This window comes from Erithacus rubecula, assembly GCF_903797595.1.
Source record: "Erithacus rubecula genome assembly, chromosome: 10".
NCBI lineage: Eukaryota > Metazoa > Chordata > Aves > Passeriformes > Muscicapidae > Erithacus > Erithacus rubecula.
In genome coordinates this window covers 6,527,271-6,547,181 of record NC_136662.1, presented here as the reverse complement: position 1 = coordinate 6,547,181, position 19,911 = coordinate 6,527,271, and the positions used below count along the sequence as shown (strand labels likewise).

General features: G+C 37.1%; 1 long non-coding RNA gene across 2 annotated transcripts in view; it reads right to left on the bottom strand.

Moving 5' to 3' along the window:
* Window positions 1-14,996, bottom strand: part of LOC306806051 — a 69,005-nt gene extending 54,009 nt beyond the window's left edge. Inside the window, exon 1 of one of the 2 annotated variants that reach the window (XR_013775376.1) lies at window positions 14,955-14,996. This is a non-coding gene — a long non-coding RNA (uncharacterized lncRNA). Of the gene's footprint in view, window positions 1-924; window positions 1,116-14,954 lie in introns of those variants that run through there. The other variant, XR_013775377.1, reaches the window with a different exon arrangement.
* Between the last annotated feature and the right edge of the window lie 4,915 nt (window positions 14,997-19,911).

Sequence of the window (19,911 nt, the reverse complement as noted above, 5' to 3'; positions counted from 1 at the left end):
GCCAGAGATGTTTTTTAAATATTCCAGGACATTTCAGAAAATGGTATGACATTTCCCCTAAATGCCAAATAAAACCAAGTAAGACTATGTATATCCATAAAATAAGGCATGCAGTCTTAAAATCCAACAACTATAATTAAAAAATGAGCTCCTCTAAAATAGCAACAATTTGAACTGTGAGCTTATTTGTCACTAAGCACATGAGAAAAAATAAATCTCCAGCCATGCCAGTACTGTTAAATTTTCACAATTTGGAAATGCAGTCATCAGCTTTGCTGAAAAACAGCCACCAAATCAGGCTGTACAGAACGGCTCCTTTGTTGCACTTGGTATGCACTGACAAAAGATTAATTCTTTGCATTTTTAGAAGGACTGACTGCTTCAGAACAAACCACCACTATTCAAACTTGTCAGAACAAGCTTGAAGAAAACTAGATAAGAGCACTTGAGGGATCTGTACACAGAGACAGTTGAACTGGAAGTGAAGTTACATACACGAATTAACTATTGTGTGGTGCAGTTTTAATTACCTCAATCAATTCCTCAGTTTGTTGTAGCAGTGATATTCCATTTTCCAAAGTTCTTGTTTCATGTATGTTTCAAGGCACACAGGTTGCATGCTTTTAGTCTTCAACAAAAACTATGCTGCTGTCATGTGGTGACAGGTACTTCAGATGGAAATACTAATTTCCAAGCTTGTTCAGATTCAGTTTCATTTTAAGTCAGTAATTTATGATTTTAAATACCTGTGCCATGCAATAATCCTGTACAACACATGACATTCAGCAAAGGCTACAGATGGAGCTTTCCATATAAAAAAAATGATGATTATGAACTGCACCTGCTTCTACCAGCCAGACTATCTTGCACTGTAACTCTTGTGTTGTGCTAATAATTATCAGATTAGTATTGAAGTGTTCTTACCCAACAGTTGGCACAAACTGGGGCACACATGTCCCTTGAGATGTGAGCCTGCAGCAGCCCAGGCACATGTGTCACCACAGGCATACTCCAGCCCCACTGGGCAGCCCAGCTCTGCACATGAGAGAGGAAGGGAAGTTCATATGATCAGGAGCCACCTTTGCACCCCTGAAGCTCTGGATAAAGAGGCTTTCAGGAAAAGTTTCATCTCAAAGAATGGGCTAAAGGTGGAGATGGCTATTCAAGTGACACAGAAAGAATAAAAACAGGAGAGTTGCATTAATGTTAATGCTCTGAATCTAGATTAGAAAATAAGATTTAGAAATAAAGCATAATGACATTCACACAGCCAAAATTACTATGCCAGAGAAGCCCAAGTGAAAATGAACTTAGAAGATGAGATGAACAGAAATGGTCTTTTAGGGGACAATTTGCAATAAGATAACAAAAAAAATCCAAAATCATACAGGTACTACTACTAAATAAATAGGCTTCTTGTGATATTTTCTGAAGTTTATTTACTTACATAAAAATAACAGCTATATAATCCTGTACAACATTTTTTAAAGTGTCAAATCATTACAAGTTTTTACTCTTCACCAAGTACTAGCTTAATCAATTATGTATCATACATATATATTTAACTCTGATTCATATTTATCTGAGTAATACATACATTTTTGTACTATCTGGGTATTAACACATACAATTGGATCAAATAATAGCTTTCAAAATAATTCAGTGCATCAGCACTTCCACAAAATTGGCACTTCATGCTTATTTTCACACTTGGAAAAAGACTAGAAATGTCAGTTAACCATCTGAAATGTTACATCAGTAAACTTCTGTAAATAAATGAATAATACTGTCTTATGGCCAAATGGAAGAGTCCTGCCCACAGAAGGGTGACATTATTAAATCTGCTACAAAGTACATTCTCTGTTGGATTCTTTTATCCCAGCCTTAGGAGACAACATCAGACATTTCCAGAAGTTGTTTGGTTTCTTAAGTTCTTGAGGAGCCCTGATCTTAGCTATGAAAGGGTGACTTCCTCACATGGTACATTTTAATATTTGTCTTACATGCAGATTGCTGACAAATACAGGAACAACAACATGATTAGGTGACTGCATTGCTTTTTACCATTCTAGTTATTTTAACAGCACTGTAAATGAATTATTATATTTTAAGGGTAAATTATACTATTCAAGTGTTCAAAATTCTAGATTCATAGGTGAGATGTGCTTCACAAAGATCTAACTGCAATAATACAAGTTGAGGCAGAGGCAGGCACACCAATTTTTTAAGGCGAATCTGTGTCCGAATTTAATACTAATAGGATTTATTTTTTTGTTCCACTCTTATGTTTCATACCAATTTCCTCTTGTGATTGTAATTTGTTTTTATTTTTGGATTATAGTAACTGACAGCTTATTCATGAATTAGGTCCTACATACTGTTTGCGACAGCTGTAGACTTGAATCATCCCCTGTGTGAGCAAAACACAAATTTCATAGACGTGCATCAAACTGTGTTCAACCAAAATTTGAGATGACTGTTAAAACCACAGCCCCCAAGCCTTCAGCAAATGTAAAGCCTGTCATGTGAAATTCAATGTGGATCTTAATATGTGGTGTTCTATTGAGCTACTGTACTTGATTCAGAACTATAAGTGTTAGAGAATGAAATTATAATCACAAGGCTTTAAGGGGGGAAGAAAGAAAACAAGAATAAAAGAATTTATGAACACAGTGGTACTGATGAACCTTTCCATATAATGTCTCTTTTTTGTTGTTGTAGAGGCCTATGACCAAATTTATTTCTTGTATTATTTAACTGATCTCGTTTTTGCTACTCCTTCAGTCTTAGCTGACACTGCTAACATCTAAAGCCTTTGGAAAAAATGGCATCTTGGTTCAAACATTAAATGAATTGGCTTAGACAGGAAAGGAAAAAAAATAACTTGATTTTAGTCATGGTGGACAAAAAATTTCAGCAATCAAAAAGTTTACTGTAAAGCAGATTGGAAAAGTGCTCATGCAAAAGAAACCCAAGTTAATTTTCTGAAAAAGCTTGAGGGCTTCCAGATTATCACTTGAACCTGAGATACAGTATACAAACTCAGGATATGGTATAAACTTCCATTGCTTTATGGCTACATTGAAGCTCACAAAAACTTTGTAGAAGTTTACTGGGACTGAAAAAGTATCAACACTTTTATATCAAAGCTTCCTCCTTCCTTCCAAATAAAGGAGGAGAAGCTAAGTGCTTTAATACCACCCCCAGCAAGCAGATAGACATTTTTGCTAAATCAGCCATTGCTGTTAGGTGCTCCAGAGAACTATTTGCTGCTTAGTTTTCCAATAGTCTCAGCTTTCACAACTCTGATTCATTTACTCAGAGCTTCTACAATTTAAGATCTGGATTTCCCCTCAAAGACTGTGGGGGAAAAGGCAATTGAAAACCTGACAAAAATTTTATTGTATTTCAGTTTGTTTGGTATTTGCATTATGTTTTTAGAGATGAAGACCTAGAGTATCATTTGCATTACACTCACAGTTACCAAATATACTAATAGCTGCAGAATTCTTTTCAGCCCAGCAAGGTGAAGAGATGTGGGGATACCTGGCAGCACAGCAAAGGGACCAGGGACTAAGAGCAGGGAAAGTGAAAGAAAACAAAAGATAAGGGCAGAAGGAATTTAATGAAGGAGGATGGAAATCCATTGGATTTACAGGGTCTATAAAGTTGCACTCTGGTGTTCATAGAAAAGCTTGTTTGGGTAAGCCACATACTGGATGGCACAGCTTCTGATAAGGCAATCCATTAAAAAATGCTCTGAGCCACGCTGGGTTGGTGCTAGTAATAGCTGTGCTCCAGAGTTATTTCCATCAAAGCTCAATAATCACTAACTTTAGAACTGGAAAGCAATCACAGACTAGTATACATCACTCAACTCCAGTTGTACAAGCCCAGTCCTTCTCAAATCTTAGCATTTGGCCTTTATTTCTAGAGGGGTGGAGCTGAAATCCAAGGAGAGAGCTTCTCACACTGGGAAAAGTCTGGATTCAGAGCTGACCTTCTGGAGTCCTGGGCTTACATAATTTGAGAGCCAGTATGGAGAGGACATAGCATTACTGAAGACAAGGATCACAGTACTACTGTTCTTTTTCAGCACCACAGAAAGGGCAATTCTTTAAGATAGTGATAAAACCATTCCTGAATGTAAACCCACTGAGCTACACAGCAATTCATACAGGAAGTGAGAGGATTAAGGCCTGGGAGCTGCCACACTGAAAGGCAGGTCTGAATGGACTGGAGTAACAGAGCAGCTGCTTTATCCAGCAGCTCCATCACCCTCTGCCAGCAGCACACAAGGAACTTCCTCTGCACCCATGCACAGGATGCTGTACCCATCAGGCCCAAGGAACAATACTGCTAAGTCTGATTCAAAGTTTTCAGGCTGCCAAATGAAATTCACTGTCTGAGTGTACACACAGAAACTCCCTTCTCTGTCTCTGCTTAGAAAAACACCAGTGTGGGGTTTATATAAGGTTGGGATTAAGAGAGATGGATAAAACAGCAACACATCCATCAGAAACTGAAATTAAGCCTCTTTGAACATCTTAAGCAGAAAGGAAGTGGGTCACTCAATTATCTATGCTTAAAATTAGGCATTTAACTTATTTCAGCTTATATCAAATTCTTTAAATCATTCATGGAAATTGACCAATCATTCAAGCTAAATATCTAAAGTAATGAGAATCAGGCATCTAGAGACAGTCATGTATCAAACACACTGCTTAATAAACAGGTTTTGCTTTAACAACCAAAGAGGCATAAAACTCTTTAAAGGTAAATTCAAATTACTAGTATTTTGGTGAGAAAGGCAATAAAATCTAGTAGGCTGCTGTTTTCTCAGGCCTATGCAGGCAGCCTTGGCTGTCTTGCTCTGTCACTGTCTCGTTACCACAGGATAAGATAATAACAGAGAAATAGGAATGCAAAGTGTCAGGTACAAAAAGGTGCTCAACTTCAGTATAATGCTATGAAGGTATTGTTAATAAAGGCCTAGTATATGACCTTGTAGTCTGTTTTCTTAAAGATCAGAAAGACCAAAGCCAGGCTAATGTGTACTAATTTCAGTGAAGTGAAGTATCAATTAAAACAAGGCAATATTAACATATTCATGATAAAAATTGATTTGGTCAAGCATTATTTATTCCAAAACAGGCCTCTCTCAAAAATATTCACACTTATTACTTAAATATCTCAAATTTGCAGTTAACATTCATTTTCAGCTTTTTACTACATGAGTATTTTGGGAAGTGTTTAATGAGGAGACTGTCCTAATGATACAAGTGTTCTTGAATTCTGTTTTTTCTTTCATTCAACTGTAACAGAAGCCAGCTGCTGATGTTAGATGTGGATTGGCTTTGATGTTCAGCAAAACATAAAAAATCCCCTTCCTACATCTCTTTCTAGTCCCATACTTTATGGCCACAGCAACCAATCCAGAGGGCCTCACATGTCTGGCCTAACTGCTTGGTGGGGAGGGGTATGGAGCAAGAGGCACCTCTGCAGACAGAGAGCATTTTTCTAAAACCACACAGTTTGTTTGTATATCCCGTGAGGGTGGTGACAAAATGGTTCAATAGGACCTTTGTATTAAGCTTGTATTCCCCCTTGCTTCAGCACTCTCCCTGATTGCTGCAGGACCAAGCAGCTTTTCTTTTCATCACCTATTCTCCCCCAGCACTTTCCCCAAGGTGACACATTAGCTAACTCCTGGGGTATTTTTCTGAAGAAATGTAGCTGTAGCTAGAAATAGGAACAGAACCCTCTGGCTGATATAAAAATCCCTGAAGTTTGTGTGATGCTTGGCTCAAGCCTTACAGATTGCCAGATTGCAGCCAGGAAGGCATTTCCCCACGGGGCTGCCTGGCAGGAGTGGCTCTGTGGGACTCTCCTCGCATCTGAGGCTCACCTGGAAATTTCAGCAAGTCCCTGCTACTGCCATGTCCTGTGACAGCAACAAAGCTGCTGAGTCTCCTGCCTTCTTCCTGTGGCACACTGTAATTGTGACCACAGATCTTTTATCGTGGCTTTAAGCTTGTTACAAGGTATTAGAAGTGCTGTGCAGTCTCTGAGAGGAGGAGCAGATGATGTCCCCTGGGCCCGCCTGGATTAACTGCTTGTTACACAATTGTCAGTCTGACAGCCAACTTGGTCCTTCTCTTGCTCGAGTTTCTAACTTGTAAATTGTGAACCCACCCTCTTTACAAGAAAAATTAATGTTCTCAATTTTTTGATTATTTCATTCTTTTTTTTTTTCTCTCTCTGCAGTACCTTTTATAGATCCACTTTTTTCTCTGGCACAGCAATTCTCTTCAGAGATAAGGCAGAAGTAAATCAAGCTTAAAAAACCCCAACCCTCAAACAACTCATTCTATTTAAACAGATGGCTTAAAAACAATTGTTAAAATGCCTATTATCCAATGTGAAACAACCTCTATAAAAGGAAGAGCTACATTTCCTAACATCACACATATAATTTGCAGAAGCACAGAATTTGAACATGGAATCCCATCACATAAATTATTCATTTGTTGCCAAGGCAATGTAAGTTTTGAATACTTGAAAAGTTAAAAAGGTTTTTAAAGTTTGAAAAGTTTAGAAGGGTTTTAAATACTTGTAAATGGATGTAAGGAATCAAGCTTCTCAGCAAGATAAACCATATGGATATTAAAGCATGTTTATGTTTCTGTCTGGAACGGTTTTATTTTGCTAAAATACCATCTTAACTCAGAATAACTAAGACTAATTTTTGTTGCTTTTCTCATAACAATATGAACAAAATATTTATATGGGATAGATTTATGCTGACTTCTAAAATGTAAGAGTAGTTTGGACATAGAACCTGAGTACAGGTGATGGAAAAAATACTGACTGTAATGCAGACTTTCCTACTTGTGATAAGAAAACACAGCATCAAAGGACCTGACACAGTTTCCTGTTTGTTTGGTTCACTTCAGAGAACAAAGAGACTGACAAACATATTTGTATCCATAATAACACAAGCTTAGCCATCCCTAATAAAATGTTTTCAAGTCACATGACAATACAATAGCAGAAAAATCAAGCTTGTACATTTTAATAGTCAGTCAGAAGAAATTATACTTATCTTTCCTTGCTACCCACTTCCTTTGTACACAAATCCATAAATTTTGGTCCATCTTTAGACTATGCATTTCTGCAGTGGAAAACCTGCTTGCTAAATAAAATTGAAACATTTGTCCAGTGAATAATAAAACAATTTGTTCATACATTATGCAATACAGTGGTCAAAGAAATTCAATTTGGGTAGCATTACTACAAAACATTAATTGTGAATTTCTTTGTATGAAGAATGTTTCTCTAAGGTTTCTTAATGTAGATTTAGAGACTGTGCTGCAAAGAACCCATTCCTCTGGTTAAGTGGTAACAGTCTAAGACCAAAACATAAATCACTTTTATTTGGCAAATGCCACATAGGGGTATCATCTCAACCAAATTAATCACTGTCTACTACTGGTAAACAATGTACACCTTATGTACTATTCTTTCAGCAGAGGCCATGCTGAACTGCAGTACAGGCTGCATAAGAATTTCCATTTTAGATGCAGAAAAGCTTCAGAAAATAATCTTCTTGAGGCCAATCTAGGCTAGACTTTTCTAGCTTGATCTACAAAAGTAAGATTCAACCCCCTGAAATGATACCCAGAGAATTAACTTGGAGATTTAAGAAAGAGCTGGGACTGCTGCACATTCCTCCCATTATACATTTCACCTTCTGGTGAAGGTGTGGCTGCATGGTCACCCCTCTGCCTCACTGTGCATTTGGTCAGTGCTCAGCAACAAATCTCAGCTGCTCAGGCAGCACAGCAGGTGAGCACCTAAGTGTCTGCCTATAACCAGGTATTGAAACTTCTCCTCCACTCAATTTGTGCAGGCTGATACCAGGGGCTTATTCATTTTCTTTTCCAACTCTTTCCATTTAGAGTACCAGCACAGAGACTCTATGTTCAGTATTAATTATACAGCAGAATTTAATAGTCTTCCCGGAGTTGTTATGTGCCTGTTATAATAAAAGAGAATTTTATGTTTGCAGTCTTGTGAAGAACTAAAGAAAGCTGTAGGTTAGATCAAATAGGAGGTTTCGTTTAGATAACCTCTGCCATTGCTTCCTAACACCAGTGAGCATGCTCAAATGCATCCAATAAATCCCCTAGAATCCTCACGAGGGTAAAGAGGAGTTTCCATGCAAAGGTAACAGTTTAAATACATGAAAGATGTTTGATTCCTTTAGGAAAAAAAAACAAAAAAAACCAAAAAAAACAGCAAGTCTCTTTTCTGGATTTTCCTTTACAGACTATTTATAGTTCAAAAGTAGTTTCCATATTCGCTTATTTAAAAGTAGAGGTTCTAGCAAAAGGAAACAACACATTGGGGAGAGGCACTGTGCTATATAATGAGTTTTCAGCTGAGACTTCATTTACCATAGTGAACTAGTTTCACACAGTAAGACAACCTTATGACCAAAGAAGACAAAAGAAAATCCCTTGTGGGTATGTAGCACTGATCAAGGGAGCTTCCTTTGCCAGGAAAGACAGTTTCAGCGTGGCAGATAGGGGGTTTCTGACTAGAAAGAAAATTGTGTTGGACAAACAATTCTGCTAGAAGTGCATAAACCACATTGTGATGACAGGGAAGTAATATATTTTGTTCCATACTCTAGTGAAGCCCTACATAACAAAAGAATATATTATGGGATAGACTTATATTTTAGTACCGAAAGGAAATGACATCTTTACACGAAATGCTTTTCAAGTTATATTTTTTTATTCCACTTTGATAAACTACCGCTATAAATCATCCTTTTATTTAAAAAAAAAATCGTTCAGTCCTTTGTCTTAAAATGCTAGATTTAAGTAGATCCAGACACAAAGACCCACAAAAAACTAAGTGATCCCAAGCTTTGTGACAGAATCCTCCTTTACAGCATTCCCATGGAAGAAGACAGACACATGTTCAGGATTTATCATTTCAGGCTGCTTCAATCTTTGCTGCAAATTCTAGTAAATGTTCAGTTAAGTTACTAAAGGTTTTTTTGGGGGATGGGACATACATACACACACTTAGCATGGCCAACAGGGGAAACCTTTCTAATCTTAATAGAAGCTCCATCTAAACCACAAAATAAACCTGTAAAAGAGAACATATGCTTTTCCTTGTAAGTCCCATATTGTTTCTGTAGCTATATCACAACAATTCTCTCTGTATTTCTCTCATCACAGCATATTATCATGCTGATCCTAGCTCTTGGAAAAAGGGAAATGCAGAACACATATGTGAAATAAAAGAAAACACATTATGTTTTAGATTAAGCCAATCTCAAGATGTTAAATCCCAGGCCTGCTCCACAGAAGAGTGAAATGGGTATTCACACCATATGAGAACTTTCAGTTCAGGACTAGACTTTAAATTGTAACGTGTTTTTCCTAATAATGTCTCCTCATTTGGTTCCATATCACTTTTGAGACACTGTCTCACCAACATTTGTTCAGAGCTGCAGTCACTGCACCAGTAAGAACTGCAGTTATTTTTCTGGCAGCTGCTGCTCCCTCATTTTATCCAATGCCCAGAGAGACCATGGCTCTTGTTTGTTGGGAGCCAAGCAGTGAGCTACTTAGTCTCTTGACCACAAAAATTTATTGGGCTACAGAAGAAGTTGTTTCTGTCGACACCTTTGGTTTGAGAATTCAATTACAATGTGGACACTTTAAACATTTGGCTCTTCCCTAGAAAAGAATTTGTTATAAATTTACTTTGCAGTATCTATCTGCCCCTTCTCTATTTTACTACAGCTGAAGAACAAAGCATATGAGATTTTCACACCTATTCACGCCTGGTTTAAATATAGATACCAATGGCATTTTTACAGACTTTTCCCATCCTGTGTTTGATAGTTGTGCTCACCTCCTCACCACTGGAATGATCAGAAATCACAGTTACAGAACAGGTCAGGTTGAAAGGGACCACTGGGGTTCCTCTAGTCCAAACTCTCTGCTCAAGCAGGAGTACCCTAGTGACTAAGAGTAAATAATTTCAAGCCAGCACCTGTGCAATTGTGCTTTTTATATCAAATACAGGATTCCCTTTATTCCCTAAAACATGGCAGCTAATAGGGAACTGTCCATAGGTCTTAGACACACAAAAGCATACCCATTAGCTAACACTTTACTAAGATTATGTCTAGGTTATGTGGTTTCCACAAAAATCAAACTCTTTTTGTGCCAATCACAAAAGTCAATAAAACTGTAAAGACATAATTTTTTCCAGTAACACTTTATCACAAGTTTTCTCTCCAAATTTATTAGAATTATTAGTGTAAGCCAGCACTTTTCAGTCATTCAACAACTCTCCAACTGCTTCACTGGGGGATGAGGAACAGCTTGTACTGTGTTCAGAGGGGTCTGTGTAAAGAGGAAATATTGGTGAAATTGGTTTCAGCCCTGTGTTCTTGTCTTCTAGGTTAGAGCTGGCCCAATGCTTTATTACAACTATACAACTTCATTATTCCACAATATTTGTATAGCATTAAAAAAAATACATTAAATTCTTCCAAATTTCACCCTTTATGCTAGAAAAATTCAGAATTTTAGCTATGCATTTTCAAATAGCTCAAAGTGTCAACAGGGGACAACAACAAAACAAATTTAACTGCACAGAGTTTATGTGCAGTTTGCAAACAACACAAGAAAACTCTATCCTACCTGGTCAGTGAAATTAAAGAATAATTAATACATGTGCAAAAACAAGAGTACTTTCCAAAGAAGGCCCATTGAAGCTTATATGTTTAGTACTGGGGGGTTTTCCTGTTTTGTTTTGGTTTTGTTTAACAAGTAATTAACCAGTCTTTTATAGTATCTATGACATTTTAACTAATGTGTGTCAGCAGTTCAAAATGAAGAGTCTGTCTCACAGCCCAGCTACTCAGGCTTTGAGATTTAAATATGACCTACGTAGAATTTAAAAAAAAAATAAAAATACAAAAGCTTCAACTACTAAAGTGTTGTCATTGTTGTTTTAAATGACAATTTGGTGGGATGGAATTCAAGACACTTAATTATCACATTAGTTAGCCAGATGGTTTATTTGAAATCCCAGCAGTCAAGTATCTGCATTTTACTTTAAGTTAGGCTCAACGAGTTAGCAAAGGCAAAGGACAGCAAGAGTATGCAATTCTCTTTTGCTTGCTTTAACAACTAAAATTTTGTCTGCTTACCCCTGTCTACATTGAGCAATGTTTCAAAGGGAATTTATAGAAAAAGTGGCAGCCAAAGGAATATGAGTGTTCCCCAACCCTTCAGATACCTGTGGTCACTTAATCTTATTATTGCCCTGACACAAAATTTTCACCAGTTTTTCAAAGAAAGGGATTTGAAAGCAAACTTCCATTAAAAAGACAGACTTGTCTCTAAAGCAGAAAAAAAGTGGTTTAAATAGTATGCATAATCTTTTTTCTCTCCCCTAAATGTTTTGGCAACCAATAAGATTCCTTGTTGGATGACTTTATGGGTGGTGGGGAAGAGAGGAGTCATGCATCAACAACCCCAGAGTAAGAGCTGGTGGTAGGACTTGGCTGGGCTGTGCTGTTTCAGCTCTCGAGCAGCTCCTTCAAATGGTCTCAGCATTTTCACAGCAGTTTCCATTAGTGTCTGCTCCAGACGTGAGAAGAATCCATCAATTTCATTTTCAAAATGTCATAGCATGTAATAACTGCCTTTGCTCAAACAGCTTCTCTTAATACAGAATGTTGAATTCTGTCTGGTAACTGCATCCTGAATAAGTTTGTCTTGGGGAACAAGTCATTATTCTTGGAAGATTTTCAGAAGTTTTTGGCTTTCACAGGCTGCCTGAGCTATGGACAGATACCATCTGCTCATATAAGAATATACATCTCTAGTGTGTCATCATACTTGTGTATGAAGTATACAGACACAGAGGAGCATCACTTCCCATCCCACCCCCAATGTGGAAGGGACAAAGGTCTTGGTACTCATTTTCTTTTGGAGGTTGAACTAGAAGCGTTAAAATGATAATGACACAGAATTTCATTGCCTTTAAAATATTTCTCAGAAGACTCTCTGAAAACAGAATTAGCACCTGATGTACCCACCAAAGTGCAGACTTTGGCAGGACTCTTCTCCAAAGTTACAATACTGGTTCAGAATGCAGGAACAGATTGTTTGGAAAACAAGGCAACCAAAGATATTTCACATACAAGCACAAATACAGTGGCCTCTGAAAGGTTGTATTTCCAAGCAGACAACTACCACAATTTTCCTTTCCTTACTGGAAATGTGAAGAAATATTAAATGGCTTGTTCAAAATGACATTGGTATCTCAGGCAGAGAAGAGAGTCATGTCTTGCTTCCCATATTTCAGACCACATACCTTTTGGATATCTGCCCAAAGAAGTTAAATCCCTTGTTTTATGCATTGCTCTGATGTAGCAATTGGTGAAACTTGAAACAAAACATAACAAACAACCTCAAAAATTCAAATCCCAATGATTTTCATTGAGACTAAAATTTTTTAGCAATGAAACACAAGTACTTTGAGGTGTTGCCCAAGAGGATCAGCACATGGAAATATTAACACAAGCAAAACATTAACTAGGATTTCCAGTAAAGACAGCATAGTCAATTTGGTTTTTGGTATCAAATAGCAACATCTGCACTATGGTAGGTATATACTAGCTACATTACTTTTTTTCTTCACATAAAATACAGATTGTCAGTATGAGAGAGAGTGTTTCTGGGTCACAACATTAAAGTCAAGCTAATGCATACCAAATGCATCATCATCTATGTATTTTTATAGTTCTGGGGTTGTCTGCATGGTAGAAAAGTTACTTTTTCTAAGATTATTTTTGCAGAGGCTAAATATCATAAAGACCTGCAGACTATTCAGTGTTCTACCTTATCCTGTATCCTTTTCTTCAGCTGATATACATGTGCTTAGACTCCTCTAGTCATGACAAAGCTTTTTGGATCACTGCTGCCATTCAGGAGCCTTTTTCTAAACAATTGTACCATGGTCTCCCCCTTCCAAAGAATGATGCCAAAACAATATCATCCAAAACCCACATGTGTCTCATTCCCTATGACTGCAGGTAAGAATGACCAAAGTAATCTACAGAAGAAGTACAAATTATTTTACAAACAAAATTACCTGTATGTTCCTGTCTATTACTGCCTTGAAATCCTAAATACCAAAGATGTTCAAAATAATCCTGTCTGGCATCATTAGGTTTCCCTTTCTCAGTTAGGTCTACCAGCTTCTCACTGTAGCATAGTTTGCTAGTTTGTACCTCTCAATATGTGTGAACTATCACATCTCTACCTTTTTCTTCATCCTTTAGCATATGAAATTATGCAGATTGCTCCTAGATAAAATGTATACCTCTTAAATTAGAACTGCTTATCAATACAGGATGTCACAAGCAGTTCAAACCTAACTATTATAAATTAAGTTATGGAAATACATAGTGAAACATGAGGTTTGAACTACAGAGGGAGCATGAAAAAAATGCTTGAATATTTGAGTCTACTATAGGCTTAGAGGGTAGTTAGTTTTTGGAGAACATTTTGGGACATGTTTTTGCTTCAGAATGTGTCTAAAAACATGCCACTCGAAGTGCAGCTTGGTTTTTCTGTCACTGAGGAGGAGAAGCTCCTGTGTGCTTGAGAGACCCTGGTTTGGGTGCTCTGGGAACAACAGGACATGGCTTCTTCTTGGGGTTTGGGTGGGGTAAGGCTGCTTTCTGACAAATGTCACTAAGGTGTTGCAAAAACCCCCCTAAATTCTGCAAAATTATGACAAAAGATAATGACTGTAAGACTTGACATCACACATGAACACACATTCACTACACAAGACAGAATTCACTAAATTCTGCTTCAAAATATACAGATTTTAAAAAAAACATAGTGACCACCCTTGCCTTGGAAAGGACAAAAGCAGAAATGAAATATCCTGCCTATGGTGATGTAACAGGTCAGTAATAGAAGTGGGACTATAAAATGTGCCATCAGTTAAATGAATCATGTACTACTCCTATAAACTATAATATTGCTTCCCTTAAATCTCACTTGAAAGAAAAATATTGGCTTAAAGCACATGCTGGTCTGCTTTGTCTCCAAATACATACTTCAAAGAAAAGATGCAAATATTTATTCCAAGGGTGCTAGCGGGCAATCCTTTAGAAGCAGAATAGCTACCAACAAGATGTCATGGGAAATAAGTGATGAAGTTACTTGATGGCAGAACACTGGACATTTTTATGGGAAAAACAGTCTGTCTAGTTTTTGAGACAGTCAAAGGAAAGTGGGGGAAGAAAGAGGAACACCAAGCTGTCAGCTCACAGCTCCTGCAGATAACTGAATGGCTCCAAGTCACAGGGAAATTTTGCCCAGCCCTTAACATAAAATAGCTGAAAAAAATAAATTGTATGATGGGGGTGGGGGAGGGGCAGTTAATTACACTCAGAAATGGTTTTAAATGTAATTTATTGGCAAGCAGGTTGGTAATAAATTATGGAGCCATACACTCTTTCAAAAATCAAAGATACACTATTTTCTTTCATAGTTTGTGTTTTTCATTGCAGAGTTTGAAGGCCATCCTATATAAATTTGATTACACATTTGCAATTTATTGTTTCCCTACTGTTAAACCCATCTTTTCTGTGAAACTGCTGAGCCTTTGAGAGGGAGCTGTTAAAAGACTGCAGCTAATCAGTCCTTTTTCTGGAAGAACCCTCTCAGCTAGAAAAGAGGTATAAGATCTGTGGCTTTCAAGTTCTACTGTCTAAATTGTTCTTCCGCAACAGCTGGAGAAAACGCTTTCAAGAGTTTTGTGCTCCTTCCTGTGTGGTGATGCAGCTTTCCTCCAACGACTATTTCCCATCAATACCCACAGACACCTACCTTCTTAACCACTGCTTTAACGGTCTCTCACCACTTCCACCTTTCCGGAAAAAAAAAGAAAGAAAAAGAAAAAAAAAAAAAAAACTCATCTGGGAGGTTTACAAATATCTGCACACCAAGCTGCTAAAGGAGATTATATCTCAAAGAACTTAAAATTAGGTGTACAATTCTTGTCTAGAGAAAAAAAAACAAAACCAAAAAACAAAACGGTCCTGAGTGTGTGGAGGCAGCAGATGTGACCAAAAGTTGAATGCAGACATGTTCCCATGCTAAGCTTGCAGAGGTCTTTACTGAAATTTCACAGCAAGGAAAAAATAAATGGTCTTTTTCCATGCAGTATAAGATGAATAGCTAATACAGTAATATACAGTCCATTTTTCTGAATAATCCCATGTTCTTTGAATTACAAGAAAGTTTAAAAATTATTTCTCAAAATCTGCAAAACACATAAAAGCTCTGGTTTTTCCAAGAGCCACTATCTACTGACTTTTCTGGGAAATTTCATGTTTGTTTCTTTTTCCAGAGGACTCTGGTGATCCACTGAATTGACAACTTAAACTACTTAAACTCACACTGCATTAACAACAACACATTTTAACCTTATTAGGGTAATTATTCACTTATAGAGTTATTCAAAAATGCACTAAAATATTTAACTAACTGGTGTTTCTTTAGATAGTAACTGAGAGTATCAGCCCATAAAATCAGTGTGTACTAATAGTGACATATACTCTAAATTATTATAAATATTGTACACTCTCTCATCTGGTTTAGTTATTTGTTAGAAGGAAAAGAACAAGGACAGCTGCAGCAGAAAAACCTGTACAAGACATAGCTTGGTTACTGGTTATATAGACCATTATTTCATGGAATATTCCCAAACTTCATTTTGGGTAAAAGATTATTACATGATTGAAAAATTCTAAACTGCCATCTGTTTTTAGACCTGTCTCTAAAGAAAATACAAACCAGTGTCCACACAGAATGCTAAAGGTTCAGGGCCACCCCTGCTCCTGAAAAAAGACAAGTGCTTTTATTTAAATCAAATCATGAAGACAGTGATGACAAAATGTCACAGAAATGCATTTATAAAATGAGTTAATCAATAGCTAATTCTGAAAAAGAATATAATGTAAAGTCATTGCTGATATCCTCTGACCTCACAAAGCACAGGTTAACATCACTGAGAGAATGTTAAGTAGATAGCCTGCAGGGACTAAAGTTGAAAAGTGCTACAGAAGTATTTTCTGAGTGTAAGGACACTGACTGCAATCAGAAGGAAAACAAACATTAAAGACCTATTTTAAAACCTATTTTTCCCCCCCAGCTGAAAATAGAAAGCTGCTCACTACCACAGGATTCCACTCAGTCAAATTAATCATAGAGTGGAGTGGATTAAATTTAGATTAAAAAGAAAATCATTTTTACCAGAAGGGTTAGCTCTGAGGTATTCATGAACAAAACAGCAAAATGAATGTTGAGGGTTTACAGAGAATCATCCAGGAACCTCCATCCAAGCAGCCCAGTGCTGTGGCACTAAACCCATGCCCAGCCCAGGGTTGGATGGTTTGTGTTGTTATGGTTTGTGTGGCAGCCAGGAGTGATCTCAAGGTTGGTCTGTGGCTCTGACAGACTCAGAGGGTTAAAGGGCACTCTGATCAGTTCCTGTTTATTAGCAACCCTTGATTAGGGAATGGCTGTGCCACTGCACAAACACAACAGTCAGCATCTCCTCTCCCTCCAACAAAAACATTTACAAAGGCATTAATAATAAGATTGATAACACTGTTGTTATGTTGCTAATTTTACTAGGTGTGCTAATTCACATGTGGGCTTTTATGTAAAATATATCCAAACTTTTGAAGCAATATGTCTTAACCTGAGAATGAGATGCTGCAAATTCAGTTTGTGTGGCTAGAGCATGGATTCAAATGCATTAATTCCATTTTTGTTAAAGGTCCCCTATTACAGGATTACAGAAAAAATAAAAAATTGAATTTGTAAAGAAATAGGACAGTATCAAAAGTTAGATGAACAGTTAAAATGTAATCAGAAATTCACAGCTAATTCCAATATTGGAAAACTTTTCATGCTATAAGAATAAGAACCATTTGGGCTTACTTGAGTGCTACAGCAGCTCAGAAAGGTGTTTTGGATGCTGATTTGGGAGAGTTAGTAAGAGACAAAAGACTGAAGAATTTAGTGTAGGAGGGAAAAAGAAACAGTATCCAGAACCACTAGAAGAAATGCAACAAAGATAATACATAAGGAGGTGACTATTTTTATTTTCTCTACTTATTTAGGAGAGTATCTCAAAAGAAAATTCTGAAATCCCAGGTTTCTATTTTTTCACTAGATGTTTTTTATCAGGTAAAAATCAGAATAAAATTATCAGCAATGTCCTTAAAGAACTTAATGAAAATAGCTTTACTTCTACTTCCAATGCATAATTATAGATTTTTTAGTTTCATGTCAAGGCTGTTCAGCTACTTAATGTTTGTGTTTAACCATCAGAAAAGTTCATGCTATGGTTTATGTTTTCTTTTCACTTTTCTAATTCATAAAGCATCTCTTCTTTTTAATGCATAAGATGCAAATTAGATAAACATTCAAATGTAGAACATGTACAAAATTCTTCTATTGCAACAAGCTGATCTTCTGTGTTTCCTATTCTCAAAAGAGAAGTTAATTTTTGCCAGTTTTTTTATTTTTACATCAGCTAAAGCTATGGATACAATCTAAATTCAATTCAAATTTTAATTTAGACACTAAGAACCTATTTGAACATATTGGTTTAATTGGAAATTTTATTTCATTTATCTTTTTCATTTGGGTACATTCACCAATTATAAAAGACTTTAAAGACTATTTTTCTTGTAAAAAATCTAAAAATGACCACATCTTAATTAATCTCTGCATGCAAAAAGCCTTCTAAAGGAATAGCCATCTTGTACAATTTAGTTTCGTTTTTTAAAAAATGACCATGCAAACCACTAAAATTAGAAATAGCTCACTGTTGATAACAAAACAAGAATCAGATTCCAACATGCCTGGTCCAAATCAGAAGTGAATATGTATGATATGCCCTTATCAGACTGTAAGCATTTGATTGGGTTTTTTTTTTGCATCCCTGAGAGCTTGTTTGGAAGTTTCACATCCATAGATGTGCCTGTAGTTATCAGTGTGAACACTGAGCTGCATCTTGTCAGCTCTCACACTTTGCTGCTGTCCCTTCAAGAGAAAGCACACACTGAAAGGAGTGTCCCTGTCCCCAGCCCACCAGGGACCTGCCACAGGGCACTGTGTGGCACAGCTTTCACCCTGCCCTTCCGGACTTTGTGCAAACCCATTCTGCTACATCAAGACAGAGTTTAGATTTTGTAACCAGTATTGGGATAAAAGCATTAAGATTATAAACCAAACTTTTCTCATTTCTGTGCCAGCAAGTGCAGTAAGATGAGGAGTTTTCACTGACTGATTCCCCTTTCAGGCCTCACTCCTTTCTCCCATGCACTGCAGCATTCAGAATTTATCACTGCTTTCATGGGTAACAATAGCATCAGCTGATAATATGCCAAAGCAATGGAGTCTTATTTCTTTCACTTCAGGGTAACTTAAAGTCTTAACTTGGGGGTTTTTTGATCTTGGGCTGGGAAATCATGGGGAAGACTGAATTTTACTATTTACACACTTTCCTTTGTATAGGTGATGGAGCATTAGCAAGATACAGATATACATGTGTTTTTTGAATTAAAAAAATTAACATACATAATCCAAGGAGACAACACAGTAACTTGAATAGGATCCATTCACATACAACTGAGTAAAAATAATCTGTCCATATTGCAGCTATTCTACACCACCATCTGTATCTGATCTTTATATAGATGGATGATACATTGACTCCTGCAGCACGGTCCAAAGTCTCACAGCAGAGAGAACACTTCTTTCATCTGTCTCATCAAAGCAGCCTTCAGCCAGCCCCACACCTCCAACACCAATAGAAAATGCCAGACAACATCACTGCAATTTTAGGGTGATTTATCCAAATGGTACCAAAAGAAGCATCCCTAAACAAGGTGTGCAACTGCCCAGGGTACAGGTGCTACTGCATCTCACAAGCCTAGGATGTAAATGTGACAAATTCCAAAATAACTTGCTGTTAAATTTCCTTTGAATGCGTAATTTCAAATTATTTCAAATAACTCTTGGTCATTCACATGGGCAGCTGCCACTTTCAGCCCTCACTGTGTGAATTAACTCAGGGCTGAAGCGTTTTTTGTTTCTGCCTGCCACCACAAGAACCGAAATCCAGAGGCAAGAAATTCCTTGCAAGGAGGGTCACAAGAGTTTCTGCTTTTCTACTGTATATTTAATGTTAAATTTTCTACTTCACTTAATTTATTCATCTTTGATGAGAAAAGGGGTCACTGGTAACATTTCACTAATTCACACTGGTTGCCAGGTTGGCACACACAGCTGAAAAAATACAGAGCTGCTTTTTTACCTTCATTTTTTTCTTTCCTTTCCACCACTTTTAAACATAAACTGAAAAATATTACCTTTGTAATACACAAGCAATCCCTTTCCTGCACAGTCTAGAGTTGTAGGCCTTCCATCAGTCTTTTTCACCACACTTTTAAAGGCACTTCAGCATTAAGGAGCTCCATAACTGCACAGCAACTGGCTGGCTGCCAACCAGCTGCAAAACAAACGCCCCTTGTATTGACGTTAGAGGTTCCTTGATCATATTCAATAAAGAACCTTTGATGTTAGCACTATTGGCTAATATCATCTTACAAGGTCTTGAGGGAGAGTTTATCAAATCTGTAAGATGGATCATGATGCTAAAAAAGAGCCCTCTGGTTTCAGAATACAACAAAGTTTGTGTTTTGTGAGGTAAAAAATTGTATTTATAGGTGGGAAAATGTCAAAAGACAACATCATCTATGATTCA